At 41.0% G+C, this 25,591-nt stretch overlaps 1 non-coding gene across 1 annotated transcript; it reads left to right on the top strand.

The window, feature by feature from the left end:
* The first annotated feature begins 20,196 nt into the window (after positions 1 to 20,196).
* On the top strand, positions 20,197 to 20,303 carry LOC114236154 (U6 spliceosomal RNA). Its single transcript, XR_003622166.1, has one exon. It is a non-coding gene; the product is annotated as a U6 spliceosomal RNA (small nuclear RNA).
* The last annotated feature ends 5,288 nt before the right edge of the window (positions 20,304 to 25,591 follow it).

The raw sequence follows: 25,591 nt of genomic DNA, 5'->3' as shown, positions 1-25,591 counted from the left end.
CTATAAAACATCATTGAAAGACATTTTAAAAGTTCTTAATAAATGGAAAGATATCCCATGTTCACAGACTGAAAGAGTTAATATTGTTAAGGTGACAATATTTCCCAAATTGATCTATAGATTCAATGGAATGCCTAACAAAATCTCGGCTGGATAGGAGCGGAATGCTGGGTCATATGGTAGTTCTATTTTTAGTTTTTTGAGAAACCTCTATACTGTTTTCTACAGTGGCTGCATGAATTTACATTCCCAACTGTGTATGAGGGTTCCCTTTTCTCCACATCCTTGCCAGTATTTATTTATTTGTGTTCTTTTTGATGATAGCCATTCTGACAGGTGGTTTTGATTTGCATTTCCCTGATGATTAGTGACATTGAGCATCTTTTTATGTGTCTGTTAACCATCTGTATTTCCTCTTCAGAAAAATGTCTGTTCAGTTCTTCTGCCCATTTTTTAATTGGGTGGTTTGATATATGCACCCCAATATTCATAGCAGAATTATTTACAATTGCCAAGATATGGAAGCAACCTAAGTGTCCATGAACAGATGAATGGATAAAGAAGAAGTAATATATATATGCAATGGAATACTACTCAGCCATAAAAAAGAATGAAATTTTGCCATTTGCAGCAATGTGTATGGACTTGGAGGGCATTATGCTAAGTGAAATAAGTCAGAGAGAGAAAGACAAATACTGTATGATATCACTTATATGTAGAATCTTAAAAAATATAACAAATTAGTGAATATAACAAAAAAGAAGCAGACTCACAGATATAGAGAACATACTAGTTGTTACCAGTGGGGAGAAGGAAGGGGGGAGGGGCAAGATAGGAGTAGGGGATTAAAATGTACAAACTATTAGGTATAAAATAAGCTACAGGGCTTCCCTGGTGGCGCAGTGGTTGAGAATCTGCCTGCTAATGCAGGAGACACGGGTTCGAGCCCTGGTCTGGGAGGATCCCACATGCCGTGGAGCGGCTGGGCCCGTGAGCCACGGCTGCTGAGCCTGCGCTTCTGGAGCCTGTGCCCCGCGACGGGAGGGGCCGCGATAGTGAAAGGCCCGCGCACCGCGATGAAGAGCGGTCCCCGCACCGCGATGAAGAGTGGCCCCCACTTGCCGCAACTGGAGAAAGCCCTCGCACGAACCAAAGACCCAGCACAGCCAAAAATAAATAAATAAATAAATAAATAAATAAATAAATAAAATTAAAAAAAAAAAAAAAATTAAGCTACAAGCATATATTGCACAACATGGGGAATATAGCCAATATTTTACAATAACTATAAATGGAGGGTAACCTTTAAAAATTGCAAATCATTATATTGTATACCTGTAACATATAATATTGTACAGCATCTACACTTCAATAAAAAAGAAATGCTAATGTGAAAAGCATGCTTGAATGATAAAATATATACATTGAAAAATATAAAATATTGTGCCACTGAAATATCAGTTTATTATTTTTCAAAACTGGGATAAGAAATATATATAATATTTAAATGAAACAATATTATGGCTTTATTTTCAAATCATGAATTAAAATGATTTTATGATTGTCACTTACAATTTAGGAAATTTTACTCTATGATTTCTAGAATGAAGGTTTCATAGGCTTATAAATACAGAAAGAATTCAACTATTTAAGGCAAATAAAAATCAATTTTTAGGGGCTTCCCTGGTGGCGCAGTGGTTAATAATCTGCCTGCCAATGCAGGGGACACGGGTTCGAGCCCTGGTCTGGGAAGATCCCACATGCTGCGGAGCAACTAAGCCCGTGAGCCACAACTACTGAGCCTGCGCGTCTGGAGCCTATGCTCCGCAATGGGAGAGGCCGTGACAGTGAGAGGCCCGCGCACCGTGATGAAGAGTGGCCCCCGCTCACCGCAACTGGAGAAAGCCCTCGCACAAAAACGAAGACCCAACACAGCCAAAAATAAATAAATAAATAAATAAATAAATTATTTAAAAAATCAATTTTTAGTATTAAAAAAAAATCTCAGTTGGATTTTTTGCAGAAATTGGCAATTTGCTCCTAAAATTCATGATAGGAGATGTAAGAGGCCCAGAATAGCCAAAACAATCAGGACAAAGAACAAAGATGAAGAACTCACATTTCCCCTATTACTACAAAGCTAAGGTAATCAACACAGTGTGGTACTAGGATAAGGTACTGATATAGATATGTGGAATAAAATTGAGAGTCCAGAATTACACTCACATATTTATGATGAATTTATTCTTTTTTTTTTAAATTAAGCATGTGGTACTTTATTTTATATAAATTTATTTATCTTTTTATTTATTTTTGGCTGCGTTGGGTCTTTGCTGCTGTGCAGGCTTTCTCTAGTTGCGGCGAGCAGGGGCTACTCTTCATCGCGGTGCGTGGGCTTCTCATTGTGGTGGCTTCTCTTGTTGCAGAGCACAGGCTCTAGGCACACAGGCTTCAGTAGTTGTGGCACACAGGCTCAAGAGTTGTGGCTCGTGAGCTCTAGAGTGCAAGCTCAGTAGTTGTGGAGCACGGGCTTAGCTGCTCCACGGCATGTGGGATCTTCCCCAACGAGGGCTTGAACCCATGTCCCCTGCATTGGCAGGTGGATTCTTAACCACTGCGCCACCAGGGAAGTCCTATGATGAATTTATCCTTAACAAAGGTGCCAAAACAATTCAATGTGGGAATTTTTGCTGGTGTAATTGTATATCCACATGCAAAAGTATGATATTGGAGCCCTACCTCATACCAATACAAAAATTAATTCAAAATGGATCAAAGACCTAAATGTAAGAGCCAAAACTATAGTCTCTTAGAAGAAAACTGTTGCCAATCTTTGTGACCTTAGATTAGGCAATGGTGTCATAGATATGACACCAAAAGCACAAGCAACCAAGGAAAAAATAAATTGGACTTCATCAAAATTTTAAAAATTTGTGCTTCAAAGAACACAATAAAGAAAGTAAAAAGAAAACCTATATAATGAGAGAAAATGTTTCCACGTCATATGTCTAATAAGGGACTTATAGCTACAACTTATAAAGAATTTCTATAATTCAATAATAAAAAGACAACCCAATTTAAAAATGGGCAAAGGATCTAAAAAGACATTTCTCCAAAAATTTACAGATGGCACTCAGCAAATGAAAAGATGTCCAACATCATTAATCACTAGGGAAATGTAAATCAAAACAATAATGAGATAACACTTCATACCCAAGGAGCTGGCTCAGTGTTGCAGACCTGGCCAGGTGTATGTAGATTTATCAGAAACTGTTTCTAGAATGAGGCAGATGGAACAGGTACATTGCGATAAGAGGTAAGAGAAAAAAAAATGGCATTTAGGATGATTGTGATGGAGCACAGAGAAAGGGAAAAATTATTTTTTAAAAAAGGAGGATCTATGAAATAAAAGAGAAAATGGGAATATAAGACAGAATACGCAGAGTATAGGAGGACCAGATACCATATGATTAAATATGTAAAAGAACTAAATCAAAGTAATAAATTGTTAAATAAAATTTGTTCTAGACTCCTATTTTGACAAGTATTTCTTAATAACCTGGAAGGGCCAGTCAAATATAATTTTTGTGTCCCTTGGAATTCTGCAATGAGATTTGTGCCTGTGAGAGAGCCCAGGAGGTCTGCAGCCCTTAGCTCTTCCCTTCCCACTCTGACCTCATCCCACATACAAGGGGAGCCTCCTGCACTTGACTGTGGATATCTCAGTCCAGACTGCCCACAGCCCCTGCAAACTGTGGCTACGCGGTAGATTAGCTCTACCTTGGGGAGCAGGGTCCCAGTGTGGAGATCTGTGGAGTCCCAGGAAGTGGCTTTGGGCAAGGATTTCCGGGGTCCTAGGTGCCTGAATATGGTTGTCAAAGTTCTAGAAGGGGGCGCAGATTGGAGCCTGCACGTTCCCTGCTCCCCCTGGATCCCTCACCCCATGGCGAGGGGCACTTCCAGAGGAGCCAAAGAAAGGCTCCCTAAAGCATGGAGTCCAGGACAGGAACTTCTCTGGTCTGGGTCAAAGGATGGTGTCAACACGAGGGTTCTGTCCCAGAGATAAAACTCTGCTACTGATGGTTGGTGGAGGCATGAAAAATGAGTGAGATAAACAGAAAAATGGTAAAGATAGTAGGACTTAGTTTGCCGCAAGATAACTTGGGAGTCAACTCAATTCTCTTTTAGAAAAGAGAAAGAATAGTATAAAGCTGGAAATGGGGGGAGGGGGTTAAATTCAGGAGAGGAAACTTGGACAGTTTATTCCAGAAAATTTAATGCATCACACTCAGGAGTATGGATGTAATACAGCCAAGGTTAGAGCTGATATGCGAAGAAGCAAAATACAGAAGAAAGAGATTTAGCAAATGGAATTCTAATATGTTTTGTTGGTTTTTAGTGTAGCTTAAGCACTCACAAAAATTCGATTTGGTCAGTAGGAGAGGAGTCTTGCAAAGGAGGAGGGAACGTTGGCGATGGGGCAGTATGGCAGGCAGGGTATACAGGGGGAGTGCTGGGGTGGTCAGAGGGAAACTGTCCTCCTTTCATCCTACAAGAAAGAGTCGTGAAGCTGGGTGCGCCCAGGAGCTGGGGAAGTAGGTCCTGTTACAATTTGTCATAGAACAGCCCTGACTATTACTTTATTTTTTAAAATATTTATTTATTTATTTATTTATTTGGTTGCACCAAGTCTTAGTTGCGGAAGGAGGGCTCCTTAGTTGTGGCATGCGAACTCTTAGTTGCGGCATGCATGTGGGATCTAGTTTTCTGATCAGGGATCGAATCCAGGCCCCCTGCATTGGGAGTGCAGTCTTACCCACTGCACCACCAGGGAAGTCCCTGACTATTACTTTAAATAGCATCAAAAACAAACTGGTATTTTGCTCTTAGGTTCATCCCTCCTCTTCCCATAGGGGCATACAAGGAAAATTCTATTTAAATATATTTCTATCATCCCAAATCCTGAAGACTCTAAAGTACTGTTTCTCATAAACAATACTAAACTATAAAATGCCTAACCATTTACAGTTAAAATTTTCCTCAGTAGACATAGTATGGGAATCTATCTTACTTCAAAAATGATTTTTGCAGTGAATGGAAAACTTCTCTCATAAGAAGCCATTTCCTAGTCATCTTCATTAATAAAATATGATAAATTACTGTTTTATTTTTAATTGTTACATATGCTGTTCATTATCTTAAACCTTAAGCTCTGTTGAATTTAAGGCAAGTATACATTTGCTCTGGGGATAGTGATTTAATTGATGATATTTAGAGTACAGAAAAAAGAAAGTATAAAATTTGTACACAAAAGCAGAGACTAGAAAATTTCCTCGTTTTATTGCACCTGGATATTCTACATGACAGAAAAAATTAAACAGGGATTTAGAGACTCTTTCTTATATTGTAGAGTGGAGAGCTTTTATGATTTTACTTTAATTACCTTCAGATTTTTATTTGTTGTCTAAATTAATCAATGAAAGTTCTTTTGTCTTCCATTTATTATTATCATATCTCTTGAGCAAACTTATTTTCTTTGTATCAGATCAGAGACAGACCAAGGAAAAGGAATCTTCAGAAATAAAATATTGCAATTATATTTTCTAAATTATCTAGAACACTGATATTCATTAGGTACCCAATGTAACAGTCAATACAGGTCCGTATTTAAATGACGACGATGACTAAACTTCAGGTTAATTCATGCTCCTTACTTTTTCAGATTTTCCCAAATATTTGTCTCCATCATCTACTTTGCATATCCGTGGATATGTATTTGGTTAGCACTTTTTGGTAGAAACAAAGAAGCCCGTAACACTGCAGATGAATTAGCATCAGATTTTAGCAGATGGGTTGCCACTAAATTTTAGGTTTCCAACTGTTTTCACTTTACCACCAGGTTTACAAGTAACCACAGCTAATATACTCGGAGCATTTTTACATCTACACGCTTAATCTTCACAACAACCCTATGAGGTAGACACTCTTATGATCCCCACTTAACAGATGAGGAAACTGAGGCAAAGAGAGGTTACAAACTAAGCAAGTGAGTGCCAGAATGCGGATTTGGACCTCAGCAGTTTGGATCCATCCCCCCTGCTTCTAACTACATTCTCTCTAAATACCATCATTGCTTTAGTATTAATTAAGAAAATACTGTTTAGAAGTATGATGAAGGTAATTTTGAGGTTATCATCCACCTTTTTTTAAAGTCCATCTTTTTGATAGCCTCATAGGCATTACCTCTATGAGGAGTAATAATCCAGTCTTTAAATAAAGGTAAGATATGTAACTATGAGCTGATAATCCTGATAGTCTCAAAAATAATTTTTCTTTTATTTTGCTTTCAAACTTAAAGAAACATATTTATTAACTCTAATATTTGGGAAGAAATTAAGAAAGTGTTATAACTAGTACACTCGTATGGAATCATTTTAATATATACACACTTTGAAGTAAGGGCTTGTAATTTAATTGTTCTAATTTATTTACTGCAGTACATTATATTGTTGCAAAAGTTATGAAATTTCTTTATATCATAATGCTAAGAGCATATACCTGGGAAAACTCCCTTTCTCTAACTGCATCCTCAGCACCAAAGGAGGAGAGAAGAGAGAAAAGTAAACAGAGAAGGAGTCACTGCCTTGGTCCCAAGAGGGCTCTCTGATCCCTAGGCGAGGGCGTAGCTAAAGCTATTCTGGGGAATATTTAAAATGGTACCTTCTGGTGGAATCTCTTAGACTGGGATGATCACAGGGAGCAGATCTGTGCAAGTCTGAACATTTTGAGCTACACGTGTGAGCTGAGAAGCACAACAGTTATGTTTACCCCCTTCCCCTCGTTCTTGTGAGCACCAGAGCCTAAGGCTGCTCCTGGTTTTCATAGATTGTGTCTCTTAAACTCCACGTCCCTCCTAGGCAGGTACTTCACCCCACATTGTAAATATTCATTGTAACACCGTGTTGTCATGTTTCTTGGTTGTCAACCTTCTCCTATAAAAGTGTTGTAAATTGTTGCATGGGTTGTGTGCCCTAGTAAATTTCAGTGATGAATTTTGCTTTGTTGCTTGACTACACACACACACACACACACACACACGCACACACACACACACACGCACGTGCGCATGTCAGGTAAAGACGGAAGCCACTTTGAAGGACTCAAATATTTGGAAACCACTCTCTTAATGAGAGGCATGTTTTCTCAGGTGGAACTCAAAGGCATCCTGCCAAATTCCAGGACAAGAAAGCTACTCTAATGGTATCTGGTATCCTTCAGATTATTTGAGAAGGAAAACAGATAGCAGTGCTCCTTAAACACAAATGAAGAGTAACGATTGTGATTATAATGTGCTGCATATAGGAATATATTGTGTCTCTGTCGTCCCCCGGGGAAGTAATTAAGGGGAAACCAAAGGATCAATGCAAACTCCAAGTTGGTCCTCCTGTACCAGTGGAAGGATTCTCTCAACCTCCTCAGTGATAATAGGGGAATATAGGGAAGAGGGGAGTTATACCCCAGAGAGTATCTGCAATGAAGAGATTTAATTTATTGATTTATTATATACCACTTTTCCTATTTAGAAAATAGTTGATTACTACACGTGGACTTAGAAAGTCACCTAGCAATTTGGTCCTTTGTACCAGACCATGCTGGTGAGTCTCTGGTCTGGATTGGTTTGCAATAAGACAGATTCAGTTGCCTCATCCACATTACTTGTTAGTAAAGAGCAAATAATCCACTACGGAACTTGGGGGATTCATTATTATTAGAAGTCTTGGATTCATCCTCTGTGGTTGAATTTGGAACAAGATTAAATTATCTGATCAATGATAATAAACAACATGCAAAAATATGCATTCTGAGAAAAAAGAAACTCAAATTCCTCACACAATAAAAGCAATGACAGGGGACTTCCCTGGTGTTGCAGTGGTTAAGAATCCGCCTGCCAATGCAGGGGACACGGGTTCGAGCCCTGGTCCAGGAAGATCCCACATGCCACGGAGTAACTAAGCCCGTGCGCCACAGCTACTGAGCCTGCGCCCTAGAGCCCGTGAGCCACAACTACTGAGCCCACGTGCCACAACTTCTGAAGCCCGCACGCCTAGAGCCCGTGCTCCGCAACAAGAGAAGCCACCACAATGAGAAGCCTGTACGCTGCAATGAAGAGTAGCCCCCGCTCGCCGCAACTAGAGAAAGCCTGCGCTCAGCAACGAAGACTCAACACAGCCAAAAATAAATAAATAAATAAATAAATAAATAAATAAATAAATAAATAAATAAATAAATTTTTATAAAAGCAATGACAGAAGAGAGATACACAACTGGCCTGGAATCTGGAGAGTGATGCTTTTTTGCCATGCCCTATCCTGGGCGTGTCTTTTTCTCTAAGAATCAGGTTAAAGATGCTTCTGAAGATAGAATGTCCAACTCAGAAATAAGCGAACGTGTCTCACTGATCTTTATTGCCTGTCTCCCCGGTGATATCAGCAAGGGTTCAGGATTATGGTTTTTTGAACTGAGCAGGGTGTCTGATCTGAAAAATTTGCTGAGGTTTTTGAAGATGCCTTAAAATGGTGGTTCGGATTCAGTCTTGAGGAGTAAAAACTCAGTTGACCACAATAAAACACCATCAGGGAGAGGGCTGAAAAGCGTAGAAGTCCCCTGATTATCATGAAATTAATTTTAATAATGCATTTTGTTTAACCTAATATATCCAAAATATTATCATGTCAACATTAATAAATGTCAATCCATAAAATTATTGAGATACTACATATAGATTTTTCATACTAAGTCTTTGAATCCAGTGTGTACAGCACATTTGAACTTGGACCAGCCACGTTTCCCAGTTCAAGCGCTCCACTGCCACTGGTGGCTATTGGCCACATAGCTTCCACATCAGACAGCACAGGTTTAGCATAAAAGTCCTGTTTTTGGAATCAGATCAATTTTTATTCAGAACATGACTGTATACTTATTAGCTATGTGGCCTTAAGCCAGAGACTTAACTTTTCTCTCTCTCTTTTTTTCTTTTCTATAAAATGGGGAGAATAACATCTAACTCCCGGAGTTTTGTGACAATTAAAATAAATGCTGTATGTAAAACTGTCCACAGTGCCTGTCCTGTGGTCATTCCAATAAGTGGCTGCTAATATTTGGAGCACAGCAGAGTAGATTACTGTAGTACAGCTATTGTTTTTAAGTCAGTTAGAAACAGTTATCCTAATGCTGAAGTATCTGCTATATTCCAGATAAAGTGAAGGCATTCCCAGACCTATGCCAGGGTGTGCCGTCCTGCTCTATGGCAATTTGAAGCATATCACTTCTGTGTAGGTTTTGGAACGTGTATATATTTTTGAGATTGGACTTTTCTGAACCTTATATTGGAAACTGTCAGTGGGAAACCTTTTGGCATTCAAGAATGTGATCTCCATAATAAGAAAGAGCAAATGAGCCTTTCCAAGACCAACTATTTACCTTATTGTTAAGTCCCTGAGGACCTAAGGCCAGTGCTCAGCCAAGGGAGATGAATGAATTCCCAGAGAACCTGATATCATTTAGTCAATTACACCATCTACAGAATACTCTCATTTAATGTTTTGCAAGAAGTCACTGCCCTTGCTTGATTCCCAAAGAATAGTTAATAGTAACTACCGTCTCAGAGAGTACTAGTACTAGTGGTCCCAAGACTAGTAATTAATAGTTTGATCATGATGTCAATGATAAAGATGCTTTATCCTCTGGTATCCACCGAACTATTACTGACCCAGCCATCTCTGACCCTAAGGAATTTACCATCTGCATCCTAAAAGTGAATAGTTTGGTGTTTTTTGTTTGTTTATTTACACTGTGGAATCATGTTTATCAAGATCTCTGCACCCTGACTAATCAGTAATTTTTGATCAACTTTTTTATCAAAAAGAGACAACCAAAGAAAGTCACAGCAGCCCATCTTCACGGCTGAGCTGGCTATCTATGCAAGAGAATGGTGGTCACAAAGTGGTCAGTGAAACGTTTATACACACCCTCCCGGAAAGCTTGTAATAAATCACGTATGGCAAAATCTTTCCTCAAAATATGTGCTTCTGTGGTGGAGGGGGAGCATGAGGCCAGACCCCATGATGATGAAAGCAATCGTTTTTATTTTCCCAGAACTCAAACCTCCACAGTAATCTGAATAGACTTGCAATGACTAGAGGATCCTCTTTGATTCTCACTACTCAGCAGCAATAGCAACACATTCTGAGCATGTAAAGTAGCTCAGCTGAGTTGAACAGCTGAGTCAATGCTTTTCCTAAAAAAGCCACTCACAGCCAAAACCAAGGGAATCAATATCGTGACCCATATTAGCTACGCAGCTGAGGATTTTAAGGCTCATTTAGATAAGACTGGGCACAAAAGTGCAACGCCTCCCTTGATGAGACTAGGGGGCGATTCACATTTACTTGGGAAGTGAAATAAGTGCTGTTTGTCATCCTCACACGGAAGGTTGTGAAACATGCTAGGCTACGCATATATATGGAATCTAAGAAAAAAAAAAAAAAGGTCATGAAGAACTTAGTGGCAAGACGGGAATAAAGACACAGACCTACTAGAGAATGGACTTCAGGATATGGGGAGGGGGAGTGGTGAGATGTGACAGGGTGAGAGAGTGTCATGGACATATATACACTACCAAAGGTAAAATAGATAGCTAGTGGGAAGCAGCCGCATAGCACAGGGAGATCAGCTCGGTGCTTTGTGACCACCTAGAGGGGTGGGCTACGGAGGGTGGGAGGGAGGGAGATGCAAGAGGGAAGAGATATGGGAACATATGTATATGTATAGCTGATTCACTTTGTTATAAAGCAGAAACTAACACACCATTGTAAAGCAATTATACTCCAATAAAGATGTTAAAAAAAAAAAAAAATAAAGACTGGTCTGACATAAAGTAATTAGGTTACCAACCAGAAAGGAGAAAGAAATCACTTCTGTCTGTCTGGGCTGGAGAGAAGAAACCTCCTTCGCTGCTTTGTACCATCTGTGGAAATACACCGAGCACAGACAGCATGGGCCATAAGCCCACAACCTTGTCTGGAGGAACAGCATTTCATCATTTTTCAAACTGCAGGGCTAGGTGTTTTCGGATCTTACAAATCAGTGTAGCCAGACTGCCCACATACCTAGCTCTTGTTTATCAAGAGACCTGAACCCAAGCATTGTAAGTTCCAGCTGCTTGCAATACATTCAAAACAGCCAGAAACCCCATGAGGTTTCGTTTACAGGCTCCTGTGAAGATAATATTTAAACATAAATGGGTAGTCCTGACATTTTCTCTCATCACTGCCTCCCTGATGGACCTATAGGGGAATCTGGTTTGGGGAATGAAGAGACCTTCTTGGAGAAGCTTTGTGATGATCTGTGGGCAGACGCCACACATTGAGATACCCCTGCATAATGGAATAAATTGCAAGGAAAAAGCTTAAAGGCACAACTTCTATTTCTGGTTCTACAGGCTGTTTGCACAAGGACAAGATGCAGATGATAAGTGGTTTGTCAAACTATTAAGAGGAATTACTAATTAAGATGATTGTAAAATATTTATGATTATAAAATAGCTATAGAAAGTTCTAGAAGTTCAAGATAATACTACAAAACTATGCTCTTACTATAAAATATAAAAGTCTCTCTAAAATATACACTTTCATGTTCCACGTAATTTATTTTATATCCATCTTAAGAGTGTAGGCACCATCTCAGACAAAAATTGAGGAAACAAGCTTAAAATATGTGGCTTTAAAAAAATACACAAAATGTGACTGTAAGAAGCTGCTACTCTACAGGATACGCAGGCTTGTCAAGGGAAGGTTCAAATACCTCTGCCTCTACCAAATCCCTGTCCCTTGTGAGGGGTATGGAATAAAGGGTCAGAGCCAAACTCCCCATGGCTTAGATGATGTCTTTGTAGAATTGGATAAACATTCTGGAGGGGTCCTTGGAGAGCTTAACATGTAGGCACAACTCTTCAGAAAGCATCAGGATGCTCTCAGGACCTTAGAAGGTAGGGAAGGGGTGTCTTCCAACTGGTATTTTGCCATGGTTCTGGGCACTCAGGCCCTTAGTGCCAGAACATTCTGGAAGCGCTTGGTCCAATTCTGATGTTTCATGTCCCAAGGGATCTATCTGTTGGGAACATTTGAAGAGAGTGTGGTTTTGCTATTGATGCCAAGGAAAAAATGTTCTAGGGTGAACGTGCTTGCCGTGTGGGTAAATGGGATTTATTTTTGGAGATGTTCAGAGCTGTGTCAATAATAAGCACGTGGGGAATTGAAAACGAAACGTTCTATGCTGTTTGGAATTCATTTGGGCCACGGCCAAAGGAGGATCTTTCAGTTTTCAGGTGAGATACAGTTCTTAGGTTATGATTAATGGCCCATGAACATTTTTGCAAAAGCAAGTACTCTTGACGTGTTCTGGAGAAAATCCAATTACAGAAATTTTGTCTCTTCCATTTCCCTCTGGAGGTAAACGTGGGTATGGTATTCTTTGCCGTTTCTTTCTCTGTGCTCTTGGATAATCTTGAAGACCTTGGAATCTCTCATTTTATTTCTATTTGCTTTATAACAAAGTGAATCAGTTATACATATACATATGTTCCCATATCTCTTCCCTCTTGCCTCTCCCTCCCTCCCACCCTCCCTCTTTCTATTTCCTATATAGACTGTGTCTAGTTAAGCCTTTTCAGGGGAAAGAGAACTAAATAAATAATTAAAATCAAAGAACATCTTATTAATATTATAGCTAATCTCCACTTCTTTCCATTTACCAACTGGATTCTGTTTGATTTTCTTCAGTCAAAAGATCTATATTGTAATAGCTTCCTTCCACATTATCCCAAGGACAAATTTAAGAAAGGGCTTCTTTTTCGTAGAAGTTGTATTAAATAAACAAGCCACCACCTAAATCCCTTCTAATGCCTCATGTAACCTTTGAAGACTTAGTAAATGGCTAATTCCTACCTTCAGTTTGATTTCGGAAAACCTGCAAGATCACGGTGTAAAGCCATTTAACTTGCATCACGGCGCACGGAGTGCAATAAATCTGGACTTTCTGGTATCGCATCGAGGTAGTTTATGGCACTACGTGTACCGTCTTGCAGAACCTCCCTCCACAGTGTCCATGGAAACCAAGTCCTATTTCCTATGCTGTCCTGAACAACAGAACACTGCAGTGAAGTATGGAATTGAGAATTGCCTTCTCTCTACAAATTGTCACATACAAGAAATTTACAAGCGCATTTTATCTTCACTTGGACAAAGAAGGAGTGGCAGCAGGTTACACAACCCGCCACCAGCCACAACAGGGGCAACAGCCTGGGAGAGTTTATGAGCCCACACTGTTTTAAGCTCGTATTGTCATTTCTTCTTACACTCTCCCTATGAAGCAGGAATGATTATCACCCCTATTTTATAGCTGAGGAAATGGAGGCATTGAGAGGTTAAGTGACTTGCCCAAGGTCATACCATGAGTAAATGGCGGAGTCAGGATTTGAATCCAAAAAAAATAGAAAAATATCAAATGAAACATAGCATCTAATAGATTATTGCTTAATTCAAGATTGGTTTTTATTAATATCTGTTACTGGGAAATTACACTTAAAAATGATCAACTTCCTGTTGCAGGCATTCTTTAAGCAAGGATCCGTGGATCCCTGGCAGAATCATAGACGAACTTCAGTTCCATGTAAAAGTGTAGGTGAGTGTGTACATTTGTCCATGGCTGAGGTCAAAAGCATTTATTAAATCTTCAAAAGGATCTGCAACAACACCCCTCCCCCCAGTAATAAGCCTTTACTAGGACCCAATGGCCCACTCCATGTACCTTCCCTAAATTCTGCAGCAGGACTAGCCCTTAGTGTTCGGCAAGGCAAGGCTTAGTAAGGTACTCGTTTTCATAGTTTAGTAATTGACTTGAACAGTTGGCTGAGACGTCAGTGAGCCACACAACTGTGCCGTGACCATGCTAGGGCATCACTTGCATCGGCCACTGCCACACTTACCCAAGGAAACCGCGCGAGGTTTTTCAATTGTACCAACCCAACCCTTCAATCCAGTCTCATTGGCCTTGCAGTCAGTAAAAGTTCCTAACATGGTAAGAGTCTGGTTATCAATGTTGTGCACTTTTATTCATTGCTTTGTCTGCATGGTTATTTCCATGGAAGTGTGAAGGGCGTAATGATCAGTTGCCATCTGAAATCAAGCTCCTCCCCAGAGACATTTAAAAGCGTTTGGATATGCTAAACGCCACTGGTGGAGTCGCCGGCTGCCAGTTAGCTCATCCAGAGGCAGATGCTGAGATGGAGACTGGCAAGCAGGATGTTTACTGGGGATCATCACCTGGAGGCGGGAGGGTGGGGAAGCAGAATTGAGAAGGAGGAGGCGCCTCTAGAGCTAAGCAAACTCCGGAGGAGCTGGCAGCTGGAGGCTGTCTGCTCGTAACAGGGCGACAAGTCCTCCCTCCAGGGAGGCTGTCTGCTCATAACAGGGCGACAAGTCCTCCCTCCAGAAGTGATCCGGGTGGTGCCCCTTCATGTCCTCTGCCGTACACGCACCATTAGATCTACTGCTTCATACCAGCTTGAGAAGCAGCTCCTGCAGGGTTTTGGAGGAAGAGGAAGAGCAGCTGCATGAACTGCAGCCCCTGCCGGGACCGCTGGCCTCAGGGCTGCAACTGAACCTCATCCTCTTCCCTCTTCCGCCCTCCATTCTAGACTCCATCACCTTCAACTAGAACTTCTGCTACTCTCGGTGGCTTACCTGATGGCATGACCGAGACTCTCATCCCTGAGAGGCCTCAGCCCCTGGGTACCACGCACTTCTCAGGCCAGGGCTGTGCACTTGTCCATTTACCATCAAAGCTGAGCAACAGTACAAAAGGGCACCCAAGGGGACCACCTGATGCAAATGTGTCTCTCTATGTTCTGCTGTGTAACGGCAGCCCTCCCTCCTCCTGATGACCGAGGACAGTGACGCATCTTCTTGCCTGTTGGCCCCTTGGTACAAGGAGTCTGAAGTGTCCAGGAGGCAGTAGCAGCTTACAATTCAATGGGACACAGGCTGTATCCTCCAGTGGAAATAATCCAGTTTTAAGAACCAAGCTCTCTAAATTCCTATAACCTGGAGCTGTGGGAACAGGAAGCACAGATTTCCTGAGCGGCTCACTGGAAGTGATGCTAAGCAGGGCCAGCTCCCCTCCACCTGCTTCCCGGGCCCGTGCATTCTTCTTGCTGGTGACACAGACCGCATTAAGGTCTTTGATGCAAAGTGCATTCTGCGCCCCCATCTCATAGGTGATCACATGGAGCTGGCACTGCGGCTGTGCTTTCCCGGCCTCATCCTGCCGGCGGCTTCTGGACACTCTGCATGAGACAGCTCGGTGATTCCAGGCCGGCTCTAGCTCACGGGGAGACGACACTCTGTAACCACTGTGCTTATAATTTCCACTTCCTTCCACTTCTCAGACGGCTGAAAACTGCGCCTACCAGATGCCCTACGTAGGCTCTAGCAAATCACCCCAATTCACCTGACAATCTCTAACTCTCAAAGTCTTGGCTCTTCCAAAACCAAAGACCGAGAGAAGGACAAGAACAAACAAACAAAAACTCTATCCCTGATTATTTCTTCTTCTTCTAGTAAATGTTATTTTTAAAAAGTACAAAAGTTGTCCCTCTGAGGTGAGCTGAAGAAAAATGCTGTATTTAGAAAGATTCTTACCAAGAGTTCTTGTTGAAGAAGAGGGCTATTTTTTTTTCTGATGACAAATGTAGGCTTCCCCAAGTGATGTGGAAGAAGATATTTCTACTACCCTATCAGCCCTTCAGATGTCTTCTAATACATGGTGGCAGGTTTTAGAGTGCCTCGCACTGGACCCAGAACTTCATTCATGTTTTTAAATCTGTATTTACAAATACCCGTCAGACCTCAGCGTGAAGCCAAGTGGGCATCAGAGAGCAGCGAGGTGATGACTAGAGGTCTGGGAATGAGGCACCTACAAATGTGTGCAGAGAACCATGGATTTGCGATTTCAATCGTAAGCTGATTTTGTTTCCTCCATGACCCCACATAATTTTAATCTTCTCTTTCCCAACTGATACAAATTGCTGACATTGATGCTTTTAACCAAGAGGGAAACAAAATGTAAAAGACCGCCTTTTTTTCTTCAACAACAAGATCCTTACTAGCTTGAAAGGATAGTCAAGTAATCTGAAGGTCTCATGCCAGGTAACAAATGAACATGGCAATTTAGTAGCTCATTCTTGAGACACTGTTAGGATTGAAATGTTTCTTATCTTAGTTTTTTTTTTTTTTAAAGAATTTCACTTATTTATTTATTTATTTATTTTTGGCTGTGTTGGGTCTTCGTTTCTGTGCGAGGGTTTTCCCTAGTTGCGGCAAGCGGGGGCCACTCTTCATCGCGGTGCGCGGGCCTCTCACTGTCGCAGCCTCTCTTGTTGCAGAGCACAGGCTCCAGACGCGCAGGCTCAGCAGTTGTGGCTCACGGGCTTAGTTGCTCCACGGCATGTGGTATTTTCCCAGATCAGGGCTCGAACCCGTGTCCCCTGCATTGGCAGGCAGATTCTCAACCACTGCGCCACCAGGGAAGCCCCTTATCTTAGTTTTTTACGGTTGTGTGATTGTGATAATGGAAAATAGACAGTAAAAACAGCTCCTTGGCCAGCTCCCTTTTCGGGCAAGAAAGAGGTTGAATCAAAGGGATGTACGACCTGGAAAGCAAGTCTGGGCACTAACAACAGACAGTGGTCATAGTGCTTATCCCAGCCCCACATTCTAACGACACTAATTAGACTCTGGAGACTATATTTCAACCAAAGACATAACAATTCCAATTTAAGCTGTTCTTACTCTGCCTAGTTACAAGAACTATGTGATGAACTTTATGGTCCTGCTGAATACGAATCTCCATAGAAAATGTTATAGCGGAAGGCTGATTAAATCTGCAACCTCTGAAAGTTTTAGAAAATGATCTTCACATGTGAGCTCAAGGGTATACGGGTCAACTATACATCTTCCTGTAGCTAATATTTATATTTTAAGTAAACTTACAAAAAAGTATAATAAATAATTGGGCAGTTCAATATTTATAGAGTAATTTACTTGGGGTGTCTCTAAAGGGAGAAAAATGAACATTTCTTTTGTGCATCAATAATTAAATAAGCCAAAGCAATTAGTTACACAGAAAATTAACCATAAATTTACCTCTTAAATGTGGTAAAGTATGAGCAAGGGTCTTCTTTAGACAGAATGAATATATTGGCTACTCTGTTTCAACAGTATTCAAAATACCAATATATTATTATCCAAGTATACAAATAAAAGCTAGTTAGTTGGTTATGCAAAATCCACTGACTCCTTTAAAAAGTATCTAACATGTTCTTACTTACTGAAAATATTCAACTACACTTTCACTTTTCCTATAGAACAATTTTAAATGTACATGGGGAATATCTCAAAAGAATCATTAACTATAAAGACCAAAGCTTCAGGACTTCACTGGCAGTCCAGTGGTTAAGACTTCACCTTCCAATGCAGGGGGTGCGGGTTCGATCCCTGGTTGGGGAGCTAAGATCCCACATGTCTCGTGGCCAAAAAATCAAAACATAAAACAGAAGCAGTGTTGTAACAAATTTGATAAAGACTTTAAAAAAACTCGTTCACATAAAAACAAAAAAACCTTAAAAAAAAAAAAAACAAAGCTTCCATTTTCTTTAGGATCATTATTCCTCTGGAAATGTTATCAGACTAAATAAACCAGTACTAAAAAAAATGACTTGGTTAGGAAAAGCAAAGCAATGGAATCTATATTCCTATCTCAAGAATTTTTGTCTGCTAAACTTTTAAGCTAATCAGCTCCAATTTCATTTAGACAGTCAGTTCTGATTTTATAAAGGGTTCTCAAATTTGCATTTAGAGTAATGATTTAAGTAAGATTATTACTTGCATCCCTGAAATTGATTGATATTGGATATTACATGAATAAGAGTGAGGAACTTGATAAACATCTATAAACAATAGCATCAAGAATAGCAACATTTGTAGATTTAAAAAATACTAATGAAAAATACAAGCAACAATAAACACATGTATGAGAAAATATAGACTCAGAAATAGAAAGGCCACTTGAACCTTCAGTAACTCTGCGTTAGCTGTTAAAACTCTTTCCAAGTCAAAGGGAGTCTAGACATGCCTGTTCCCTAACCCCACTCCGTGGCACACTAAGTCAAGCCACTCAATCTCCCCTCCTCAATTCCCTCATCTTGAGGATGGGGGTAACAGCACTTACCTCCAATAGTTTTTGTGAGGATATCCTAAGTAAAGGGCTTGGCCCAGAGTGAGTGCTCAATAAATTGTAGGTATTATGATCAGAAACTAAAGTAGAACGCTAAATTGAAAAGACAATGCCCTTTTAAGCCTTGAACTAATGTGTTTTAAATTTACAAACGACAAGAAGTAAACATGGCAAACTGGACTGTTTACTGTTATTCGTAACTTTGGAGTGTATGTCTCCAAATTTGTTCAAAAAGCTACACTTTTAATAATATCACAACCTAAATGGGTAAAAAGGACATATTTTAGCAGTCAATCCGTTAAGAGTAGTGAGACATCTTAGAGTTTACCTATTTCTGTTCCAAGTCTATATCCAGTTGAAGAACTCAAGACCCAAAGAAGTGGAGTGATTTGCCCAGAGAACTCATGGTGGAGCCAAGACGAGGAACTTATATCTAGATTTTCAGCTCAACACTAGCACCTTCTAGCCCACCTTCCCTTTCATATTCACCTAAATCAGCCAACACAAAAATCTCCTCTGTTGTCTTTGACTGCTAGTAAATTACACCCTATTGCAGGTTTCACTACTGATTACCATGATAACTCTCCATCCTTTTCTCACAACTACTCTTTTCACTCCCATCGCAGTTGAAAATGAAGTACAATACCAATGTTGCACTCTTTTTTTCTGGGCACTCAGCTGGGGTACTTTTCCAGCTGCCCTGGGACAATGGACTCTTACCCAATGGAATATGATGTGTTCCACTTCCAAGCCTAGCACATAAAATCCTCCTACCCCCAATTCTTATTTTTTTCTGTTCACTGACTAAATGGAGACAATGCAGAGGACCTAGAAGTGGGTGGAGCCTTAGATAGAAGGCGCCTGGGTCCTGAGTGACCACATGGAGCACAGCATGTCACACCTCCCTTCCTCCCATACCCTACTGAGTGGCATTGGATTGTGACATGAGTACGAAATAAAAGTTCTTGGTTAAGTCTTTGAGATTTGGTGTTGTTTGCATAGTAGTTAGCCAACCCTTACTAATATTTATACTCCAAATAGTTTCACAATAGCATATCTGTTTGCTCATTTCCCCAAGAACAAGATGGGAGAGTCTTCTAGAATCAAAACAACTTTCAGTTACCTTTTGAAATGGAAAAAAGAGTTGCACAAAGACTAAAATAAATAGACATCATTACCATAAATTTGTCAATATCTATTAAAATTTCACCCTAATAATTTCTTACTATTTGACCTAATGATTTCAATTTGTGGGCTCCACATATAGAAACAAATATTTCAGTACTTACGGACACATGTACGAAGAATTTTTTTCAGTATTGTTTCCAGTGGTTTTAAAAAAAAAGCCACCTCCCACCAAAAAAAAAAACCTCACACAGCCTTAATCTCTATTAGTAGGAGAGTGATTGAATATACTATGACACACCTCTGTCCTTAAAAAAATGTTCCTCAGCTATTCAAAAGAATGAATTGGATCTATAATTATTGACTAGAAATAATATCCATATTATTTCTGCTAAGTCAAAGAACAAACATTGATTTAATGTGTATCATGTCATCTCATTCTGTAAAGTCAAAGACAGAAACAAAATTCTTACATTTGGGCATCTGCAGAAAGAAATGGAGTAAAGATAGTGTGAAATAAAATTCATATTTTATGGCAAGACAAGAAAAATTTAAACATAAGAATTTTTCTCTGCCCTCTGGCCTCTTCTCTCCCTCCGACTATGCGTTATGTATCTGCATTACACATCAACCAAACCTCCTCCATCGGCAGAAATAACCTGCTCAACTGCAACATTCTCCTAGCATCAACAAGACAACTCCTTAAAACATAACATTCCTGTGCCTGCTTCGACAGCACATATACTAAAATTGGAATGATACAGAGAAGATTAGCATGGCCCCTGTGCAAGGATGACACACAAATTCACGAAGAGTTCCATATTTTTAGCAGCACTATTCACAATAGCCAAGATATGGAAACAACCTAAGTGTCAATCAACAGATGAATGGATAAAGAAGATGGGGTACATATATACAATGGAATATTAGCCACAAAAAATAACGAAATAATGCCATTTGAAGCAACATGGATGCAACTAGAGATTATCATACTAAATGAAGTCAGAAAGAAAAAGACAAATACCATATGATATCACTTATATGTGGAATCTAAAATATGGTAGGGACTTCCTTGGTGGCGCAGTGGTTAAGAATCCACCTGCCAATGCAGGGGACACGGGTTCGAGCCCTGGTCTGGGACGATCCCACATGCCATGGAGCAACTAAGTCCATGCGCCACAACTACTGAATCTGCGCTCTAGAGCCCACGAGCCACAATTACTGAGGCCACGTGCCACAACTACTGAAGCCCACGCGCCTAGAGCCCGTGCTCCACAACAAGAGAAGCCACTGCAATGAGAAGCCCATGCACTGCAACGAAGAGTAGCAGCCAAAAAAAATAAATTTATTTTTAAAAATGAATAAATAAAATATGGCACAAATGAACCTACCTACAAAACAGAAACAGACTCACAGACATAGGGAACAGACTTGTGGTTGCCAAGGGGGAGGGAGATGGGGGAGGGAAGGACTGGAGTGTGTGATTAGTAGATGTAAACTATTATACACAGAATGGATAAACAACAAGGTCCTACTGTATAGTACAGGGATCTATAGTCAATATCCTGTGATAAACCATAATGGAAAAGAATACACAAAAAAGAATGTCTATATGTGTAGAACTGAGTCCCTTTGCTGCACAGCAGAGATTGGCACAATATTGTAAATCAACTATACTTCAATTTTTAAAAAAGAAAAGAAAATAAAGAAAAGCAAATTTGACAAAAACATTAGTGATATTTAAGTCAAGGGAAAAAAATGACTTTCCTTCTCGATCTTGTAAGGGGGCCACAATGACACTTAGAGCTGGACTGCGTAAACTGTCAATAATACGTCATTTACTGTACAGCCCTCCGTCTCAAAAAACTGTGCCTTGACTTCTAATGGGCAGAACAGTTCTTAGAGCTTTCTCAGATGCTTTTCCCGGCTTATAATCCTCATATTTGGCTCAAATAAAATTTTCCTTTTCTTTCTTAGATTGACTGATTAATTTTTCGTCGACAATGGTGTGGAAAGAGACAGGCCGATCTATTGTCACGGGTTAGCTTAGAATAGCTGGGAGATGACACTGGCATTTTCTTTACACACTCCAATGTTGTTTTACCTTCAAAAGTTACGCTTTCTGATTTTGTAAACACTGCTAAGATGGAGACGCCCTTCAGCATGCTGGCTAAGAGCACGGTGTCTGGAGCCCCCCACCGTCTGGACCCTCCAGGTACCACCTGTGGAACTTTGGACAAGGCAGTCCCCACCTTTGATCCCAAATTCCTCAATGGAGGGATAATAAAACAGAGCTCCTGGAGCTGTCCTGGGCTCTACATCATGGGATGCACATGTAAAGCAGTTAGAGAAGAGGCTGGCACTTAGTAAAATGTCTGTGAGTGGTGATTCGTAGAATGGGAAACTCTCAAGGGCCCATCTGCACGGTTGCCCTCAGTGATAAGCACTGTGATAAAGGAAAACTGGGCCTCCCTCTGTAGGCGACCAGGTAACTCATTGTTTAGCTTTTTGTCAAGCCAGTTTGGTTGCCCTGCTTTTTCTACCAAGGGAAGAGAATGAATGTGTGAAGTGAGACGACATCAGCCCACTAGGCAATGACAGGTAAACCTCTGGAGGCGGCTTCACATCTGAGTCTTACTTCTGGTCTGAGTACCACTGAGAAGGAGGAACCTGAAACACTTGAGTTTATCAAAAGCCAAATCTTAAGCACTACAGGTGTCTCTGTTTTCATCTCTGACTCTGACACTCTCAATCTCACACACACACACATGCACACATACACGCACTCGCTCAGGTCTCTACGTTTGTGGGTCATGTTCTGCATGTGTCTTTCCCCTCATCGACTTCTCTGTAGACGAAGCCTGAGTATGGGCACCATTACCTCCCACTCAGGCCCCTCTGACCAGGGCTATGCCTTCCTGATGGACAAAGAGTTGCCTTTGGTAACCTTGAAAACACTAAGTCCCAACTCCTGGAATAAAGCTCATCTAGGGGCTCCTCGAGGCCGGTGGTTCCCAGAATAGCCCCAGTGACGAGTGAAATAGACTGGAGCTTCTGGTTCCTCCTCTAACAGGACACAACAGGTCCAGGACGTGCCTGCCCAGGTGGCAAGTGGCACTGTCCCCTTATCATGGAGGGCGATGGAATTCCATCAGGTCGAATCTTGCTGCTGCCCGCTCAGCCTCCCTAAGGCGGGCCAGCCCCGGCCTGGACACAGGCCTCTCCTCTCTGGCTGTTTCCCCCATATCCTCCCTCCCTCCCTCCCTCCAAGTCTTCAGCCTCACTCTCACTGTTCTCACAGGGAACCACACTCATTCTTCACTGAAAACATACCTTTATTATTTGTTTCTGCGCTCTGGGAGACAAGCCTGCATTGGGTACACTTCGTGTCCTTTAGGAGCTTAAGATCTACCTCTAACCAACTTGCTTTCTTTGTAACAGGTCATAATGTCCCAGAACATTAAATCATTTACATTCAATCCAGGTCTATTTATTCTAATATCTAATAACCAAAGGTACATTGGAAAAGAATGAGTTGCTTGTAAACCCTCAAAATGTAAGCAAATGTGCAAAATGTAAGCAGATAGTCCAGTTTGCATTCTTTTGTGTCCGTGGCTTGGAATGAACCCTTTAGTCCCACAAACCCAACAAATACAGAAGAAAATGTGTATCGAGTTGGGAAAAAAATAGTGTCTTCTGATAGAACATAGTGACGTCAAGTGATTTGAGTTTTACTCTAGTCGCCAGGGGCTCACGTAGGTATTTTAGAAAACAGGCCCCAGAAAGGATGCTCGGACAGCAAAGCTTTTCAGCAGCATTAAAGCTGAAGTGCTTCCCTCTGGTCTGGAGGCTCTGCAGCTGTCCTGTCATCTGCCTGGCATCCCCACACTGCTTCAGTCCCTCTCTGGCCACGTGCACTTAGCACGGTCACCAAAGGAAGTGTCCACTAACAGTGTCGTCTGCACCTTTGTTTTAGTGTTATTTTCATCCTTCTACCTTCAGGAGACTCAGGCAAGACTCTGTTCCTCTCATAATATTCATTCAGATGCCCCTGTACTGTTTCGCTCTGACTTTGGCCTTTGTAAAACTGAAACGGAAGCTGGTTTCTGTCGACAAAGAGACTTTTACTAACTTTATATCCAGCGGAGAGGATCAGCCTGATTTCAGAGGATGCACTGATATGATATGGAAAGCCCCCAGCAGAGGAAAACCATCCTTGAACCCTGAGACAGGAATCCAAGTTTCTGATCAAGAGGTTTTAAAGATCACCTGGGTCCCTGATGAGGCCATTTTTCAATTTACTAAGAACCAACTGGCCTGTGTCTGCAACAGAAACAAAGGGAAAAATCAAGGCCACAATCTGGATGACTCAATTAGCATTTTAAGGAACTCTGACAACTAAATAAAGGAAATAAGAAGAAAGCTCCTGGCCCACCTCCCAGAGACATTCTGAAGACACGTGAAATACTGAAAGTGAAGGCTTTATATCAAGTGGGAGGCACAAAGGTCTTTCTCAAAGTGAAAGCCCAATTTGTAATCTTATTTGTAATCATCATGTTGTTCACATGATAATTATACCTTAGTTCTGTTGACCTTTTCAATGACGGTTCTTAATTTATCTGTCACTATGCATTTATTTTGCCCGTGCTTTCATGCTACTTGTAATATTCCATACAGCATGTTCATATACTAATTTACTGAACAGACATTTGATTGGTGTTATTACACCCCAGGCATCCCCCTAGAGAAACCCAATTCCCTGCCCTCAGAAAGCTTACATCCTACTGTGGTGCTAGACAATGAATAAGGAAAATGCAAGCGAATCGGATAGGGGTAAGTGCCAAGGAGAAATACAGAGCAAGGCAAGTGCCTCGGACGCATTGGGAGGGCAGCTGGGGTTTTAGACAGAACAGTTAGCAATGTGACATTTGAGTGGAGACCTCAAACAAAGAAGGAACAAGCCCTGAAGCTCGCAGGGGAGGAAGCTTCCAGAAGGAGGAACAGCAAATACGGGAGGAGCATGCGTGGACCAACGGGGAAGAGGGTGGGGATGCAGTGGGCAGGCACAGAGAGAGATGGGCAGAGTAACAGATGGGAGAAGTCAGGGAGGGCACCTGGGGCCTGGAGTACTCTGAGCAAGGGCACAACCTACTTAGTATCCAGTAGCCACAAGCAGCAGAAGAGTCCAATAGGCAACGACCAGGCCCTGAGAAACATCAATAGGAAAAGCATTACCTGTGGTAATACGTGTGGGTATTTTCCTATGTGTTTCATTATTTACTTCTGATTGTCAGGTAAGTCAGTATTGCTATTCCAATTTGGGGATTAGGCATCAATAAATAGTCTTTAGGATTTCAGGACCGGTAAATTTTTTTTTTAATGTTTAGAGATTTTGTTTGTTTGTTTTTGTTTTTCTTTGTTTCCTAGAACCAAGTAAGTAGGAAAAGGACATAGGTGCAACTTAGAGGTCAGTTTTTCAAGTGGAATGAATTTGGCTTTATGAAAACTCTTTTCTTTCAAGGTCTTGAGGAAACTATCTTAGAACAGTGATGCTTGCAAACCCGTGATTAGGAAATACAGGGCTACAACAGATTTAACTGTGAGAGCCAACATATGGATTGACAAGCAGACCTGTGGGGTGAATTTCACTGCTCCAGCTGTAAGCAGGGGGTAGAACCTCCCGTGTCCCCCTCGCAGAAACACAGGGAAGATGCACGCGTGATAATGGCTGGAAGGCCTTAAATCACCGGGATAGAGAAAGGTCCTGTTTTAATCGTGAGGCTAGTCACTCAGATTTAATGCCACCACATTCACCTTTTATAGAGAGAGACACAGTCATCTTTGAAAAGTTCTTTATGAATAATCCTAGCATACCATTGGCCACTTTTTCGTACTCCTCTCCCTTTTCCATCACCTTTAAAACTTTTTAACCTATTTAACCTTTTCATAATGAGTTCCCCTAACCTGACTGTACTCTAAAGCCTCCGATGCAGAGTTTAGCATTTGAAAATACGGAGTTGAGGTGCACTCCAGGAACTTTCAATTTTTAATGTGCTTTTGGAAGCTTCAGAGGGTTGATGGGGACTGAATTATATTTAAAGCTATGTGAGGGAAA

The sequence above is a fragment of the Balaenoptera acutorostrata genome, chromosome 17, assembly GCF_949987535.1.
Source record: "Balaenoptera acutorostrata chromosome 17, mBalAcu1.1, whole genome shotgun sequence".
NCBI lineage: Eukaryota > Metazoa > Chordata > Mammalia > Artiodactyla > Balaenopteridae > Balaenoptera > Balaenoptera acutorostrata.
Note: the sequence above shows the minus strand (reverse complement) of the source record. Positions and strands in the feature narration are given on the sequence as shown.